This window comes from Eleutherodactylus coqui, chromosome 4 (genome assembly GCF_035609145.1).
Source record: "Eleutherodactylus coqui strain aEleCoq1 chromosome 4, aEleCoq1.hap1, whole genome shotgun sequence".
NCBI lineage: Eukaryota > Metazoa > Chordata > Amphibia > Anura > Eleutherodactylidae > Eleutherodactylus > Eleutherodactylus coqui.
In genome coordinates this window covers 68,744,416-68,761,091 of record NC_089840.1, presented here as the reverse complement: position 1 = coordinate 68,761,091, position 16,676 = coordinate 68,744,416, and positions in this window count along the sequence as shown.

Below are 16,676 nucleotides of genomic sequence, written 5' to 3'. Positions count from 1 at the left end.
CTGCACTGTGACAGACCTTCAGATATTTGTAGGCAGCTATTAAGTCTCCTCAGCTTTATTTTTTGCAAGCTAAACATTCCCAGATACTTTAACTGTTCCTCGTAGGACATGATTTGCAGACTGCTCATCATCTCAGTAACTCTTCGCTGAACTTGCTCCAGTTTGTCTATGTCTTTTTTGAAGTGGGGAGCCCAGAACTGGACACAGTATTCCAGATGAGGTCTGACTAAGGAAGAGTAGAGGGGGATAATTATCTCACTTGATTTAGACTATATGCTTCTCTTAATACATCCCAGAATTGTGTTTGCCTTTTTGGCTGCTTCATCACATTGTTGACTCATGTTCAGTCTATGATCTATTAGTATACCCAAGTCTTTTTCACGTGTGCTGCTGCTTAGCCCAATTCCTCCCATTCTGTATGTGCTTTCTTCCTCTTTCTTGCCCAGATGTAGGACTTTGCATTTCTCCTTGTTAAATATGATTCTGTTAGTCACCGCCCACTGTTCAAGCTTTTCTAGATTTGTTGAATCCTCTCTCTTCCCTAGTGTGGTCAGCAAATTTGATGAGTTTCCCATCAATTCCTTCCTCCAGATCATTTATAAAAATGTTGAACAACACTGGGCATAGGACAGAGCCTTGTGGTATCCCATGTGATACATTCTTCCACTTGGATGTGCAGCCATTTATTACCACTCTTACAGTACCTATACAAATAAAATATCAGGTACACAACCCGGGTAGTCTATGATAGCTTACGTATACCAAACTTAATTGTCCCAATGTAGTCCTGTTCAAAATGAGCTCGCTGAGAGCAACCTTTGCTCCTCAGGTATAAGGAAGGCAAGAGAAAAAAATCTTATCATGTAATAAGGAAATGTGAATTGTAAGAGGATTTATTCCTCTGGATGATGTAGTTTAGTGAAATTAAGCTTTAACTGTAACATACCAGGCTGGTTAGCGTTTATGGCATACATTACCAATTGTAAAGAATATAATAAGTTCAACACTTATGGTGATTTTCTTGGAGAGCTTGTACTTTTCCACTCTGCGGAAAGAGCAGAAGATCTGCGGTTTGTTGGAGAGTTCTTATTTTTTGGATTTGAGCCAGGAAACCATTCCTCGAGTAAGGACTCTGCTGCAGATGGAGAGTTAAGGACGTGTGTTGTACCATTCTTTCTTACAATAAGTTTTACTGGAAAGCCCCATCTCTATAGTATTCCCTTATCATGACGTGTTTTTGCGTAAGGGGCAAAGTCCTTTCTGTGTTTGAGTGTTCTTGCTGAGAGAGCTACAAACATATTGATTGAAGAAAATCTTCTTGGAATATTTGCGGTTTTAGTCGCTGCTTGGAGAATTTCTTTTTTTATGTGATAGAAAGTAATTCTTGCTGGCATGTCTCTTGGTGTAGCTTGTGGTACATGGGATGATTTGGGAAATCCATGGATTTGATTAATGATTAGCTCGTGATAATCTGCCTTAGGAAGCAAAATTCATATACACTCTATAATATATTCTTATAGTTGGGCTGGTATTATTAATTCAAGGATGCAGCTGAATCTTATATTATTATGCCGAGAGTGGTCTTCAATATCAGCTAGTTTAAGTTTAACTGCCTGCATGTCCTCATCCAACTCATTCTGGGCATCCACAAATAAGTTATGGGCTTGGTTAATTTCTCCATTTTTGATTCTAGGTGGGATGTTGTTGTCTATATCTTGCATCTCTTTTGTAAGAGTACTAATAGTATTTTGGAGATCATTTTGAATGGATTGTCTGAGTTCCGCTAGAGGAGGTCTCACAGGAGGTGCCCCCATTAGATCGTAGTAGCAAGAGATTGTTGGTGTTATGCATAAGGAGAGGTTCTTTTGATCTCTTATGTTAATGTTTGGTAGTAATCATTTCAGCCATCTGTTCTGCCATTAGTTTGGGGGGGGGGGGGGGGGATTGAATTACTTTGTATAGATCCAGTTGTGAAGTAGAAAGTAATTAGTTTCACAGGTTCAGGTTTCTTGGATTTGCTTTTTGGCATGTTTGGGTGCACAAAATTATAAATGTAGATAAAGCCAGAAGTACACTTCGTTGAACCGAATGGGTTCAGTGGCTGGTTGGAAAGTGTAGATGGCTCTGTCTGTATGGTAGATAGAGCTTTATTTCCACACTAGTATGCAGTTAGGTTTAATAGAGCACACACCACCCCAATCTAGGCACTTTGTCTTGCAGATGCGTACTTAGCACAAGTGTGTTATGGTCTCCCTGTATTAGTTTGTGCAAGGGGTAACAAGGCCTTGCACCTCCTCTCCAGAGAGGCAGGCTTATGTGAGTAAAATAGACATAGCCCTTTTATCTGTGCTCTTTGTTTAGTTATTGAGCACCCAACCTTACTTTCCCCTTTGATCCTTGTGTTTATTTATGCGGTGTTAAAGATACCTCTCAACCTCTCTTCAGGACAGCAAACTCCAGCCTACACTGTATATTCAATGCACAGCTCTCTCTTCCAGGAGCTCAGTATCATAAGCGAGCCTCCAGCACTAATGCTGGCTATAATTCCTATGGAAATCTATGCAGGGGACAGAGATGTCCCTCCCCCCTTTCCTGAGCAGCAGCTTACAGTCCACGCTATGTAATTACAGCACACCGCTATCTGCCCTGAGCACCCTGTGCTGCAAAAGAGCCTCCAGTTCCAGCACTTGATATGCTTTCTGTTGAGACGTATGCGGTACTATAGCGGTGTCCCTCCCTTCCACCCTGCAAAGCAACCCCCGGTCCATGTTGTGTAGACACAACACACAGCTTTCTGATCCAGACACCCTAAATCATGCGAGAACCTCCAGCAACAGCTCCTGGTAAGTTCTCTTTGTAGTCCTGTGAAGTAGGTCAGAGTTATCTCTCATCTCCTCTTCAGACAGGTCACTTCCAGTCCTCGCTGTGAGTGCTGGATTTTTTGACTTCTTCTCTCTCCATTAGGCAACACTTAGGAGGTGAGCAGCCATAGCTAAATCACTACCTCTGCCCTCTCAAACATTTTTAGAGCAGCTCTCCAGGTGCTGCTTGCATTTTGCATATGGGTTGTCACCTGATATGTTGCTTTGTGCTGCTTATTTTATATAGTTAGAAAGGGAGCTCCTACCACCTGCGTCCTCTCATTCCAGCATCAGACTCCGCCCCCAACAATAAGTTTTTTTAACCCTCAGGGAATTGTAGACACATTAGCAACTTTCTACAAATCTTTGTACAAGTTAGCTGACAATACCTCTACTACGCAACCCACATATAATGATATAATTTAGTTCCTGAACACGCAACCCACATATAATGATATAATTACGTTCCTGAACATCTACTCTATCTACAGCTGAGCTGAGTAATCTATCTCACCCATTCAACAGGTTCTTAAAGGCTATTAACTCCCTTAAATCCAACAAATCTCCAGGTTCTGTTGGCCTTACAAATGAGTATTAAGTTTAATCCATTTTTATAAATTTTTTTATATAAAATATTCATCATCCAGTGGGTCTGCATGACTATATTAAAGAACAGCAATAAGGAATATAACATGTGGCATATACATTCAGAAATGTCTGCAGGCTGTAACCTGCAGATAGCTTCCCCCCACTATCACGAAGTAGAGTAACAGTGAGGAAAGCAACTAGTAATCCACAGGCAACGATCCACCAGCTAATGAAAAGGATGGGTAACAATCCCATTGATACAATTTATATGAGAGACTGAGGTTTTCCATTTACAATAGTGAAGAGAAAGAAAGAAGAAAATATAGAAGAGAACAGGATTAAGGGAGAAAGGGAGAGAGGGTGTGGGGCGAAGGGGAAAAATATATAAATAAATACAATTAAATACAATTTTAAATTAATTTAAAAAAAATGTCATAAGGGAACATAAATTCCTGACTTGGAACACCAGCCACTCTGGGGGATTGGCCAAAATAGTTTCTAAACAGTGAGTCTAAACACTCACCCCTAAGACTCTAAAAGAACAAGTTCTGAAACGCCACAGAAGACTCAAAGTCTATCCAAGGCTGCCGTACCAACAAAAAATTTTGAGCTTTCCTTGAGCGCTCAGCATACAGTTCCTTCATGTGGCATAGGTGTGGCATTTCTTGCTGCCATTCGAACATGGAAGGAACCTGTGTGGACTGCCAATGGCCTGAAATGACTGCCTGAGCAGCTGCCAAGCAAACACAGAGCAAGCCCTTTTTCTGTGTACCAATTGAGCCACTCTCCCGTTGTCTAAATCTCCTCCTACAAAATTTTAAGCTATTGCTATATCTTGGGAAACACTCAGAAGGAATTTTCATGGCATATGCAGCTCTAACATCAGGTCCCTTTCTATTCACTCATCATTCTAAGACTAGATGGGAGGAAAAGTTCCAAGAATCCATTAATGAAGACCAACAGTTGGCAGCATTCCAACTAGGATTTAAATCCTCCCACTATGCGAACCACTTTGAAACTAATAGAAAAATTTTATACCGATGGTACCTAACCCCATACGTTTTAGCAAAGATCCCCCCACAAAACTCCAACATTTGCTAGAGATGTAATGTACAAGTGGGTTCCTTAATCCACATTTGGTGGTCATGTACCACCCTCAAGGTATTGTGAAATCAGATTCACCTCACAATTTGCTCAATCTTACAGTTAGATCTAAATTGGGGCCCAAACATGGGCTTATTATTTATTGGGTTGAAAAATTAAGCCGCACATGATCTCTATATTATTTCCCACATATTAACAGCAACATGATCAGCCATTGCCAGGAAATGGAGATCATCAAGTGTTTCCTCTCTAACAGAAATTTTTCTAACGGTTCAGCACAACTGTTAAATGGAACATTTGATTGCATTTAGATTAAATCAACTAGATAAGTTTAGATGTTGTTGGGAGAGGTGGCTCCATTTCTCTGGCTATTCTTGCTGATCCTTTGCCTGCCTGTAGTTCTATTGGGTTTAGCCTGTATGATCCAAGTTAAGCTCCATATCCTATATTATATAAAGCAAAATTAAAGCAATCTGCAAATAGACATTCCAACGACTCAAGTTGGAGTCACCATATTATTCACAACCTGAATGTACACTGTTATAAGTACATAAATGCCTCTCATTTTGTAAGTGTTTTAGTACAATAATACCATTCAATAAAATATTTGTTTAAAAAAAAGATGCTATGATTATATGTATAACAGTATGAGACAGCAATAAAAAATGTGAAGACCAACCTAAAATGGAAAGAGACTAAAATAGATAATGACCTGTTAAAAAGAGATGAGCGAGCATACTCGATAAGGCAAACTACTCGAGCGAGTAGTGCCTTATTCGAGTACCTGCCTGCTCGTCTCTAAAGATTCGGGGGCGGGGAGCGGCGGGGGAGAGCAGGGAGGAACGGAGGGGAGATCTCTCTCCCCCCGCTCCCCCCTGCTCACCGCCGCAACTCACCTGTCACCCTCGCCGGCAGCCGAATCTTTAGAGACGAGTGGTCAGGTACTCGAATAAGGCACTACTCGCTCGAGTACTACTACTACTACTGTTAAACCATAGCACAAGCAGGCACGGACAATTACCATGGCAGTCTAAAGCTTGTCATACACTTGAAATAGTTATGTAGAGTACAAAGGATTGGGCATGTTGAAATTAAACATGCCCAATCCTTCTTTCTTTAGACATCTGTTGTTGGGAAAAAAGTTTAAAAACCCTCATGAAAATTTTAACCCCTTAGTGACCGCCCTATAGTGTTTTTACGTCCTGCAGCTGATCGCGGCTATTAACCCTTTAAATGCCGCTATCAATTCTGACAGTGGCATTTAAATCCCCCGAACGCTGTTTGGGGGTGAGATAGGGGGATCCGTGCAGGTGTCATGGCAGCCGGGGGCCTAATGAATGGCCCCAGGGCTGCCTTAGCAGACTGCCTATCAAGCTATCCACACAGGGTGGCTTGATAGACTGCCTGTAAAAAAGCAGTATGACGTAATGCTATAGCATTACGTCATACTGCAGGAGCGATCAAAGCATCGCATGTTAAAGTCCCCCAGGGGGACTTTAAAGTCAAGTAAAAAAAAAATCAATAAAGTTTTTTAAATTGTAAAAAAAAAAGTTATAAAGTTTAAATCACCCCCCTTTTGCCATATCAATTACTAAAAAATCTAAATCATAAAATAAAAATATGTATTTGGTATCGCCGCATCCATAAAAGTCCGATATATCAAAATAGTGCATTATTTTTCCTGCACGGTGAATGTCGTCTGAAAAAAAAAATAAAGAATGCCAGAAATACACTTTTTTAGTTACCCTATCTTCCAGAAAAAATGCAATAAAAAGCGATCAAAAAGTTGTATGTATTCCAAATTGATACTATCGGAAACTACAGGACAACCCGCAAAAATTGAGCCCTTGCACAACTACGTCGACAGAAAAATAAAAAAGTTATTGCGCGCACAAAATGACCGCAGAAAATAATTGAAAAAAATTAAATATCTTAAAAAAAAAATACAAGTACTACAGCTAAAAAAATACTATATAAGTTTGGTATCGTAGTAATCATACTGACCCATAGAATAAAAATATCAGGTCATTTTTGTTGCAGTTTGTGCGCCGTAGAAGCAGGACGCACCGAAAGATGGTGGAATGTCGTTTTTTTTTCCATTTCTCTCCGCTAAGAATTTTTAAAAAGTTTTTCAGTACATTATATGGTACAATAAATAGTGCCATTGAAAAATACAACTCGTCCCGCAAAAAACAAGCCCTCATACAGCGACGGCAATGGATAAATAAAGGAGCTACGATTTTTTTAAAGGGAGTAGGAAAAAACAAAAATGGAAAAAAGCAAAAAAGCCTGGTCACTAAGGGGTTAACATCAATCTGACCCACTAAAGAATACTGACTCAAATTTATTAAGACCAGCTATTCATACATTTATCTTAATCTGATGCCTGCTGAAGTACAAAGCATCTAGTTTATAAGCAATGCATGTCTCTTAATAAATTTGGAGCATCTTTTTCCTGACTATGGAAGACAAAATCAAATATATTCCAGCTATAAATTGTATTAATATGTCGGGCCATGCCATACAACCAAGCCTCATTTAAAAAAATGATGATATGGAGCAAAAAATACATGCACCAAAATTTGCTACTGTTTTGCACGCAGAAACTGGTGCAAGTGCTTTAAGAAATTACCCCAACTGTATTGAGTGTGTTTGTAGTTAATGTGTATGGGATTCTTAATTTCTCATAATAGGATATCTACTTGAGAAAAGAGGCACTTTTGTTATCATTATCTTAGTCTTCAAAATGTGTTGCAATATACTACCCGAGGCTTGCATATACCATATTGGCAATAAACATTGTATAGTATACACCATTGCTTTGCAAACTTTTTAGCCATGGAGCCCTTCTTGAAGCAAAAGTTTCTCGTGGAGTCCCAAGGTGTGGTCAGGGAAGGGGGAAAAGGGGGTTGTAGGGGCGTGGCTTATCATGACATCATTTTTACCTCCATTGTTATAAAAAGGACAGGGCCATTTAAAAACAAACAAACAGGGATTAAGGCCGCCTGCAGACGAGCGGGTCGGATCCGGCAGCGAGAATTCTCGCCGCGCGATCCGACCCGAGCGCCTGCAGGGACGAGCGCATACTCATCCGCGCCTGGCGGCCCCAGCTCTTTCGTGTGCCGGCTGCCGCGCAGCCGGCGCATGCGCAGACCGGAGCCGGCGGCCGGGTGAGTGCGTGCCCCGCAGAAAATTAGGACATGCCGCGGTTTGTTTGCCGCGCGAGATTTCGCACGGCCAAACCGAGGCCGTCTGCATAGGAGTGCGTATTTTAATGCACTCCTATGCAAACTTTCAGCGGCGGAAATCCGGCGGGAAATCCCGCGGCGGGATTTCCGCTCGTGTGCAGGCGGCCTAACACTGGAACGCTGGATGGGCTATTGATATACATTATATTTAAATTAATATACTTCTGAATTAAATCGTGCACCACATGTCAATATCTGCACGGGTTTTGTGCAGATGTTTTCCACATGTGTGGATGAGATTTTCAGAATCTCATCTACTTTGCTGCTACAGCTACTGTAAACTCCACAACAAATCCGCTCCGTATAGCAATAGTGACCCCATATATTGGTGGCCACAGTAGTAACAGTGATCTCAATTGTGACCTCAGTAGTAATAGTGACCCCCAACAGTGGCCCAAGTAGTAGTAGTGTCCCTCACAGTGGCCCCAGTAGTAATAGCGACTCCCACAGTGGCCCCAGTAGTAATATTGATCTCCACAGTGGCCTCAGTAGTAATAGTGTCCCCCACAGTGGCCTCAGTAGTAATAGTGACCCCCACAGTGGCCTCAGTAGTAATAGTGACCCCCCACAGTGGCCTCAGTAGTAATAGTGACCCCCCACAGTAGCCCCAGTAATAATATTAACCCCACAGTAGCCAAATTAATATTAACTCCCTCAGTAATATTAACCCCACAGTAGCCACAGGAATATTAACCCCCTCAGTAATATTAACCCCACAGTAGCCATAATAATATTAACTCCCTCTGTGGTGGCAATCCCAATATCTAAATCTTTGTGTATTGGGATTTGGGGCCTTACGGGGAAATTGGTAATTCAAATGCTTTAACTCTGTTTTGATTCAACTATAGAAGTGTACGTACAATTACACAATTACACAATAGTATTAGGCAATGCTTATATGAAATATCTGTTTTTCATAACTCTGCTGACAAAGATGGAATTTAGCACGTAACCAACATGTATAAATATATCGGACCGTCCAGCTGCATACATTAATACAGAAGTAAAAAGTAGACGACTAACCGCACCTGAGACGGACTACTGCTTTCGTTTACCACAAAAATCCCCCAGCGATTTTACTGGAAACAGACGCAAATAACATGGGCGGTCTATGCAATTACTAATTCATGATATAGCCTCCAATCATATCGGTTTTGAGACACGTGGGGCGAGACAGCCCATTCTACTCTCCAGAGTGGTACCACGTGACAGGCAATACCAGATGACCGGATGAAGGAAGACGCTTATCCAATAATCAATCAACACATTGTGTTTATGTAATTCTTGCCTGCCCCAAAAGGGCTGTGTTTGATGTGCCTTATAAAGCCTTGTTACGCGCCAAGAATAAACAGGAAGTTACTTTCTCTTTGAACTTGTGTCAGACTAAGTGATTTCTGGGAGACAGTGCACTGTCCGATACCTTTGATCAATTAATCTGGAAGGGTGTGATCATTCCTAATTGAGTAAGGCGTGGTTCCACAAAGGTTTCCACGACAGCTGGTGGAGGATGCGGGCAGCGTGATCGATAGGTTCCAAAAAGCCCGGACACAAGGCACAGTCAGACAACCTTGGATTTGGTGGGCCCACCTATCTACAGAACACGGTAAGATAAATTGATTATCTATACCTGTGTGCTAAGTTCAAGTTTGCCTGTGTTGTGTCAAGGCCGGTCCGTTTGGAGCCATACAACAGGTACTTTTTTTTAAGTCTCGATCACGTGAAAAGAACCTGTTATAAAATATAAAGGAATGATTACATGCCTGTCGTTTTGAGAGTACTGGTCGGTTGGCAAGGTCAGTGAATTGCTTTGAGGGAGAGGAAGTCCCCGTAGGGCCCCTTGCTCGGGTCAGGTTTGCCTGAGAGTAAGGGGACCTGTCGGGGTAGTTTGACTAGGAGGTCCTTGCTCGGGTCAGGTTTGGTGTCTAAAACCTTAGAGTCAGGAAACGGTCAAACGTCTGGACAGGCACCGCTGCTCCGGTAAAGTCTGGTAAAAGATCTAGGACAGGGGGGCTACCAGACAGTATCCCGAGGGGCAGTTTAGACCAAACCAGCCGTACTGGTGCTCCGTCTATTTGTCTGTTTGTCTGTGGTATGAGAATACCACACATGTCTTGCCCGAATTGCAAAAAAGGATTGTTATTGACAATAAGTACCCTTGGATGGGAGATCTGTAATCAGAGCGATCCGTACCCCCCCCCCCCCCCCCCCACCGTTGTGGTTACGGGCCACTGCTTGAGGGTGATGGACCACAAATATTTGTTTATCGTTTAAACGTGCATGAGTGGATCCCTCTGGCTGAAGGTAGATTGTTGAACTGTGTAGCAGTAGAACTCTGTGAGGTTCTAGGACGGGACATACTGTGTCCGGCATCTAGCGTTACTCCTAGAATTTTAGACCTGACTGCCGTATTTGAGATTGGAAAGCAACACCTGTTGTATCAAGGACAGTTTTTGCATCCCCCTCTGAGATGTGGAAATCCAAATAATCACTGCTACCACTGACTCTCTGATGTGTTCAAAAGTGTCACGTTTATAACTGTAATGGACAGTACTAACAATTGCTATTGCTAAGTTATGCAACAGTAGAGTATAAGTAATTACAATCTGAATGGTTCTGCTCATCCATCGCATAAGATAAGCCTTGCATAGAATCAAGAGTGGTTATATATCGTGTAGAGTTAATCCTGCTTACATCTCATATAGAAATAGTCTGTCTGTATATTGCATAGACCCCCACTAGATAGGCATAGACCCCCACTAGTTAGGCATAGACCCCCACTAGTTAGGCCTGTAATATAGGGTTAAACTGTAGTCTGTTATCAGAAGAAGGGGGGAGGCGAGGCGCGGGGGAACAGCGCTGCAGGAAAGAGGAAGTCACACTCAGCTCCTCACTTAAACATTTCACTTAGGAAAAAAAAAAAAAAAAAACCCTAGAAACTAGAGATATACTTGACCATCACTGTTCCGGATCAGTGACCTAAGGACGTAATATTTATAGTACCTGCAGCCGCACCGCTTGTCTGGACTCCGACACTATCCCAGTCGGCACAGTTAGCGCTAACTACGCACGCTGGCATACACCTGCTCCGTAGTCATATCAGCCAGTTAACCTCCCGTTCGCCTAGGGAAAGTGTAGGCGGCCATAGGGACCAGCGGGGAGACGCTTTACGAAGTGCCATCCTGTACAGGTGTGGGGTGTGGATTTCTCGGAAAAAAACACACGGGAGGCCCATGCCCCCCTCCTGAGATAGGTAGGGATTTCACCTCCTTGTTGTAGGGTATTGTGGGCGACGGAGGTTAATGGACGGGGGGAGCAGTTTAGTTGTATTGTCGCTGAAAGAGAAAATATCCTCCTGCTAGAGAGAGGGGGGGGGGGAAATCCTGCAGAGGGGGGAAAAAAGAGGAAGTGTTAGTTTAGAATCTATTAGTACTACAGGTTCCAGCCAGACGCCTAAAAATACAGACTTAAGAATGGGGAATAAATCAAGTAGTGATAACGGGCGGCGGGCACGGGATTTAGTGGCCGAGAGAGAAGGCAAACACTGCTCAGATAAGTGGCCACAGATAAGGAAGATTGCAGGCTGGAATCCAGATCCAAATGGGCGACTTCAGACGGAACCCTGGCGAATTTTGTTAAGAGATAGGCGTGGCTTGTTGCAGGATAAAAATTTGCTCACAGCTGCAGAAGGATGGTATCGTGTCTCGAAGACGTTAAATAGAGACGGGTGGAGAGAGACAGAGCAGGGAGGAGGGGGGAAATACAAACGTTATGTGTATCATGCAAATGCTGTGAACCCACTTCTTACACATCCGTCAGCACCTCCCATGTATTCAGGTAACTTACCATATTGGATGTGCCTAGTCTGTGGAGTGCAGAACCCCAGGCAGCAGGAGACCTGTCTGGGATGTGGCTCCCCGCGCCCAGACGGAAGTGTAAATGAGCCCACACTTCCTGTATTCAACGCTGAGCAGGCGGTTCCTGTATCCGGAGCTGCCGTGCGTTTCAACACTGCAGTTTCCTGTGATGATGTCGCAGGAAACACTAGGCATTCCAATATGCGTTCCACAGCCACTTCCTCAATGACCACTTCCTCTGGCAGCCATCTTAAGACACCTCAGAGGCCTAGGGCACTGCCACCCACTCCATACGGTGGCCATCTTGGTACACCCCAGAGGCCTAGTACCCAGCTGTCCACCCATGAAGGCAGCCATATTGCTACACCTCAGAGACGCAAAACACCTACCATGTCTCCACTATATCCAGTGATAGATCCTCAAGTATTACAAGCACAAACACAAGCTGTCCCTCTGTTCCCAGACCAGCCAATTACAGAGGATCAGCTGAACGCAGGACCTGTTGCAAGGGAAGGTGGAGCTCAGGGAGACTTTGATCCACCCCCACTCCTTCCCTTGCAACCCAGGGAGGAAGATGGAGATCAATGGACAGACAGTGAGGAGGATGGGGAAACAGGAGTCACCAGGTCCGGAGAGAAGTTCCGAGGCCGACCCCCTCCTGTGAAAATGGTACGCCGCCGGGATGGCATATTAGCAAACAAGGGATATGGTGCAAGGCCAAAACATCGCTCAGCGACGACGACCTCAGGGGGGACAGAAGAACAATTCTCGCTAACAAAGCCCAGCTTACGAAAAAGCCCAGCAGCTCGCACGAGTATACAAGAACAACTTAACTTTGCACCCCCCAATACATCTACTCCTAAGGTCCATTTCATGTCTCCACAAGGAGATGACCCTTATGGATCGCAAGACTCCCTCACTCAAGATGAACATCAATCACTGGCACCACAGATCACGCCTCAGCTGGCACCACACAGGATGCCCTTCGTACCGGCAGACGCCCCGCTCCTATACGTCAGCTTCACTCCAAGCCAGGCCACTACCCTCCAGACGGGATTACCAGATCCAGAAAAGCAACCCATGCCTTTCTTCAGGAAGTTGGTCCAGTACCAACGTAATTATTCGGCCACCTGGAAGGATCTACAGGCCTTGACGGAGGTAAAGGCCGGAGATACGTATTGGCCGGTCATCCAGAAATCCCTTGATCCGACAAGTGAAAATGCTACTCCAGAGACAACATATGTTTCCGGAAGGGAATTCTGCAAGCAAGTGAAGGCCTGGGCGCAAGACAGGTTGGCGGATCAAGCGATCACACTGCAGGACGTGACCCAAGATAAAGGGGAATCTGTGGACAAGTTTTATGGTCGCCTCATTCAACTCTTTGACGATCTCGGATTCTCATCACAAATCAGAACGCACCAATTGATGCTTTCCGCAGCTTTTGTTTCTGGCTTACGGGACCCAATAAGGAAAGGACTGATGGCGGCAAAGCCGGAATACAAGATCCTGGCTATCGATGTCCTACTACCAGTCGCAAAGGGAGTAGCAGGAAATGGACCTACCCCTGTGATGGTGGCGATGGGAGCTCCACACAATCGTAGTCAGGATGGGCCAAGAAGATGTTTTAGATGTAACAAAACAGGGCATTACAAGAGAGACTGCCGTGCACCACCAGGACAACACGGACAAACAAATCAGGCCAGAAGACAGGCTGGACCAACACCTTCTGATGACTTACCACCACCACCACCACCGGTATCCTACCATGGCCCGTCCCAATAGGACGCAGGCAAGCCAGTCTCCAGTATGGCCTCTTTCCAGAACCCTGCAGTAGATAATACCGGACCCCAAGCCCAAGTGACTCTCTCTATTGCAGGGAATCCAATTACCTTCCTACTGGACACTGGTGCAGCCAGGAGCATCATTCGTGCTGACGATTTCCCCTTCAAGCACCTGCTGGATGACAAAACCATACTGACCGTAGGAGTAGGAGGAAGGCCGTCTGAAAACCCACTAAGCAAGCCACTTCCTGTCGGCATACAGAACATCCTGGCTAGATTTGTGGTCCACAAGACCTCACCACTTAACCTACTGGGAGCCGACCTTCTATCAAGACTTCAAGCTACAATTGCCTACACTGAAGACGGTGGTATAACGGTTACCTCCCCGCTATCTGAAGATGACCAGATGACACTTGCCTCAGAACCATTCCTCATGACTTGTCAGGAAGTTCGAAAGACAATACCAGATGAGGTGAAAGCAAGAATCCCTGATACACTGTGGTCAAAAGGACCTGAGGACATTGGTCGTCTGAGAGTTTCACCAGTGATGGTGAGGATGAAGCCCGGAATGCCATTCCCAAGAAGACCACAATACCCACTGAAGCACTCAGTGTCGCTAGCCATCGACGAACAGATTAAGATGCTGATCCAGAAGGGAGCCCTTGTGCGATGTGAGTCGCCATGCAACACCCCGTTGTTCCCGGTGAAGAAGAAGACACCGAAGGGCGAACCAACCAAATACCGTATGGTTCAAGATCTACGGGCAGTGAACCAGGCTACCATATTGGAAACTCCTTTGGTGCCGAATCCACACACGCTACTGTCTGGAATTCCGCCAACAGCGAAGTACTTCACAGTGATAGATATGACAAACACTTTTTTTGGAGTCCCATTAGACGCATCATGCCAATATTTATTTGCCTTCACGCACAACGGAGGCCAACTGACATGGACTGTAATGCCTCAGGGTGCACAGAATTCACCCAGCCAGTTTGCCAAAGCAATGTCTCTGATCCTAAACCCATGGATGGAGGGACACCCCACAGTGGTCTTACTCCAATATGTGGACAACCTGTTACTTTGCGCAGACGATCTGGACACGGCCTCCTCCTCCTCTGAAAATCTTCTGTTCTATCTGGCATATCAGGGATGTAAAGTGTCAGAATCCAAGTTACAGTGGTGCTGCACCACCGTCATCTTCCTTGGACACTACATTTCCCAAGGAGTACGACACTTGACAGAAGACCGGATCGCCGCCATTCAACAAGTGCCTCTTCCCCGCTCTGAAAAGGCTCTTCAAGCTTTCTTGGGACTGATCTCATACTGTAGAGCCTGGATTCCAGAGGCCTCTTTGCTGATGCAACCCCTGTACGAAGATGTCAGAAGGATCGGTGAAGAAGGAGGAAAGGCCAAGGCCCCGTGTACACTCTCTGAAGACTCGACAAGAAATTTCAGCACACTTAAGGACCTGATCTCTAAAGCACCTGCATTGGGACTACCAGACTACGACAAACCATTTGCTCTGTTTGTGTCCGAGAATCAAGGACACGCATCAGGTGTCCTTACTCAGAAACATGCTGGAAAGTCGCGACCCATCGGCTACTTCTCAGCCAGACTCGACCCAGTGGCGAGAGCAGGACCTTCCTGTCTGCGGGCAGTCTTTGCAGCCCATGTCTTGCTGGACAAGACCTCAGACCTCGTGTTGGGTTACCCTCTGACTGTCCTGGCTCCACATGACATTGCCGCCGTACTCAACCAGACACAGCCGAAGCATCTATCAGCAGCAAGGCATCTACGCTTGCAATGCTCACTGTTGATTCCGGAGAATGTCACATTACAGCGGTGTAATGTCCTCAACCCTTCCACCCTCCTACCAATTCTTCAGGGGGAAGACGATGGAGAGGAGAATGAAAACGATGGTGAGGAAAAACCGAATGGTTCCGTCTCCTACTACGACATTCCACGCCCTTCACATGACTGCGTCAAGATGATGCAACAGGAAATCTCTCATCTACCATCAGTCTATGACAAACCACTGGAACCCGTAGACTACACACTCTTCGTGGACGGCTCCAGATTCGCCGATGAGATGGGTCGGTACCATACCGGTTACGCAGTTACCACCACCACGAAAATAATCCAAGCCCAACAACTCCCTCCTACTGTATCAGCACAGGAAGCCGAACTACAGGCCCTCACACGGGCGTGTGAGGTGGCCCAGGATCATACAGCCAACATCTACACAGATTCACGGTACGCTCATGGAGTGGCACACGACTTCGGGATGATCTGGAAAGTTAGAGGATTCCTCACAGCTGCAGGCACCCCAGTCAAGCATCATCAAGCCATCAGGCACCTGCTGGATGCCCTCCAACTGCCACGGAAGGTGGCCGTACTGAAAGTGAAAGCTCACAGCAAGAAGAACACTGAAGAGGCCGTTGGTAATCATACAGCAGATCAAGCAGCAAAAAGAGCTGCAAGGGGGGAGTTTGGAAGAATTGGAATTCAGGTGGAAGCCCTACTGGTAGGGGTGGAATCAATGGAGGAACCAGACCCGTCCATGATGGTCAGTGTGGATGAGAAGATACGACCGGACTACCTTACAGAAGCACAAAAGAGAGTAAGCAAGGAAGAAAAAGAAGAGTGGACGAAAAAGGGAGCGAAAAAGGATGAACAGGGACTGTTTGCGCTGGCAGGCCGCCCATGCTTGCCTAGAAGCTTCTACCCGGCAGTGGTACAGTGGGCACATGGCCCAACCCATTTGTCCAAGATGCTCATGAACGCATTGATCCAGAAATATTACCTGGCGCCCGGCATCACAACGTTGGTGGACAAGTATTGCAAATCTTGCACCATTTGCGCCCAATGTAATCCAGGAAAAATGGAGGAGACACCAAGAAAACACCTGGCCAAGCCACTGTATCCATTCCAACGGATCCAGATTGACCACATCCAGATGCCGAAATCAGGACGCTTTGAATACGCCCTAATAGTGGTGGATGTTTTCTCTGGGTGGGCAGAGGGATACGCAAGTACAAATATGACTGCCAAAAGTACCGCTAAGAAACTCATGACTGAGTTAATTTGCCGTTTCGGAATACCTGAAGTCATCGAAAGTGATCAAGGTCCAGCGTTTACCGCCAACGTCACCAAGGAGATATGGCAGGCGTTGGGCAGCAGTCTTTTGTTTCACACACCCTATCACCCCCAGAGTAGTGGTAAGGTAGAGAGACTAAACGG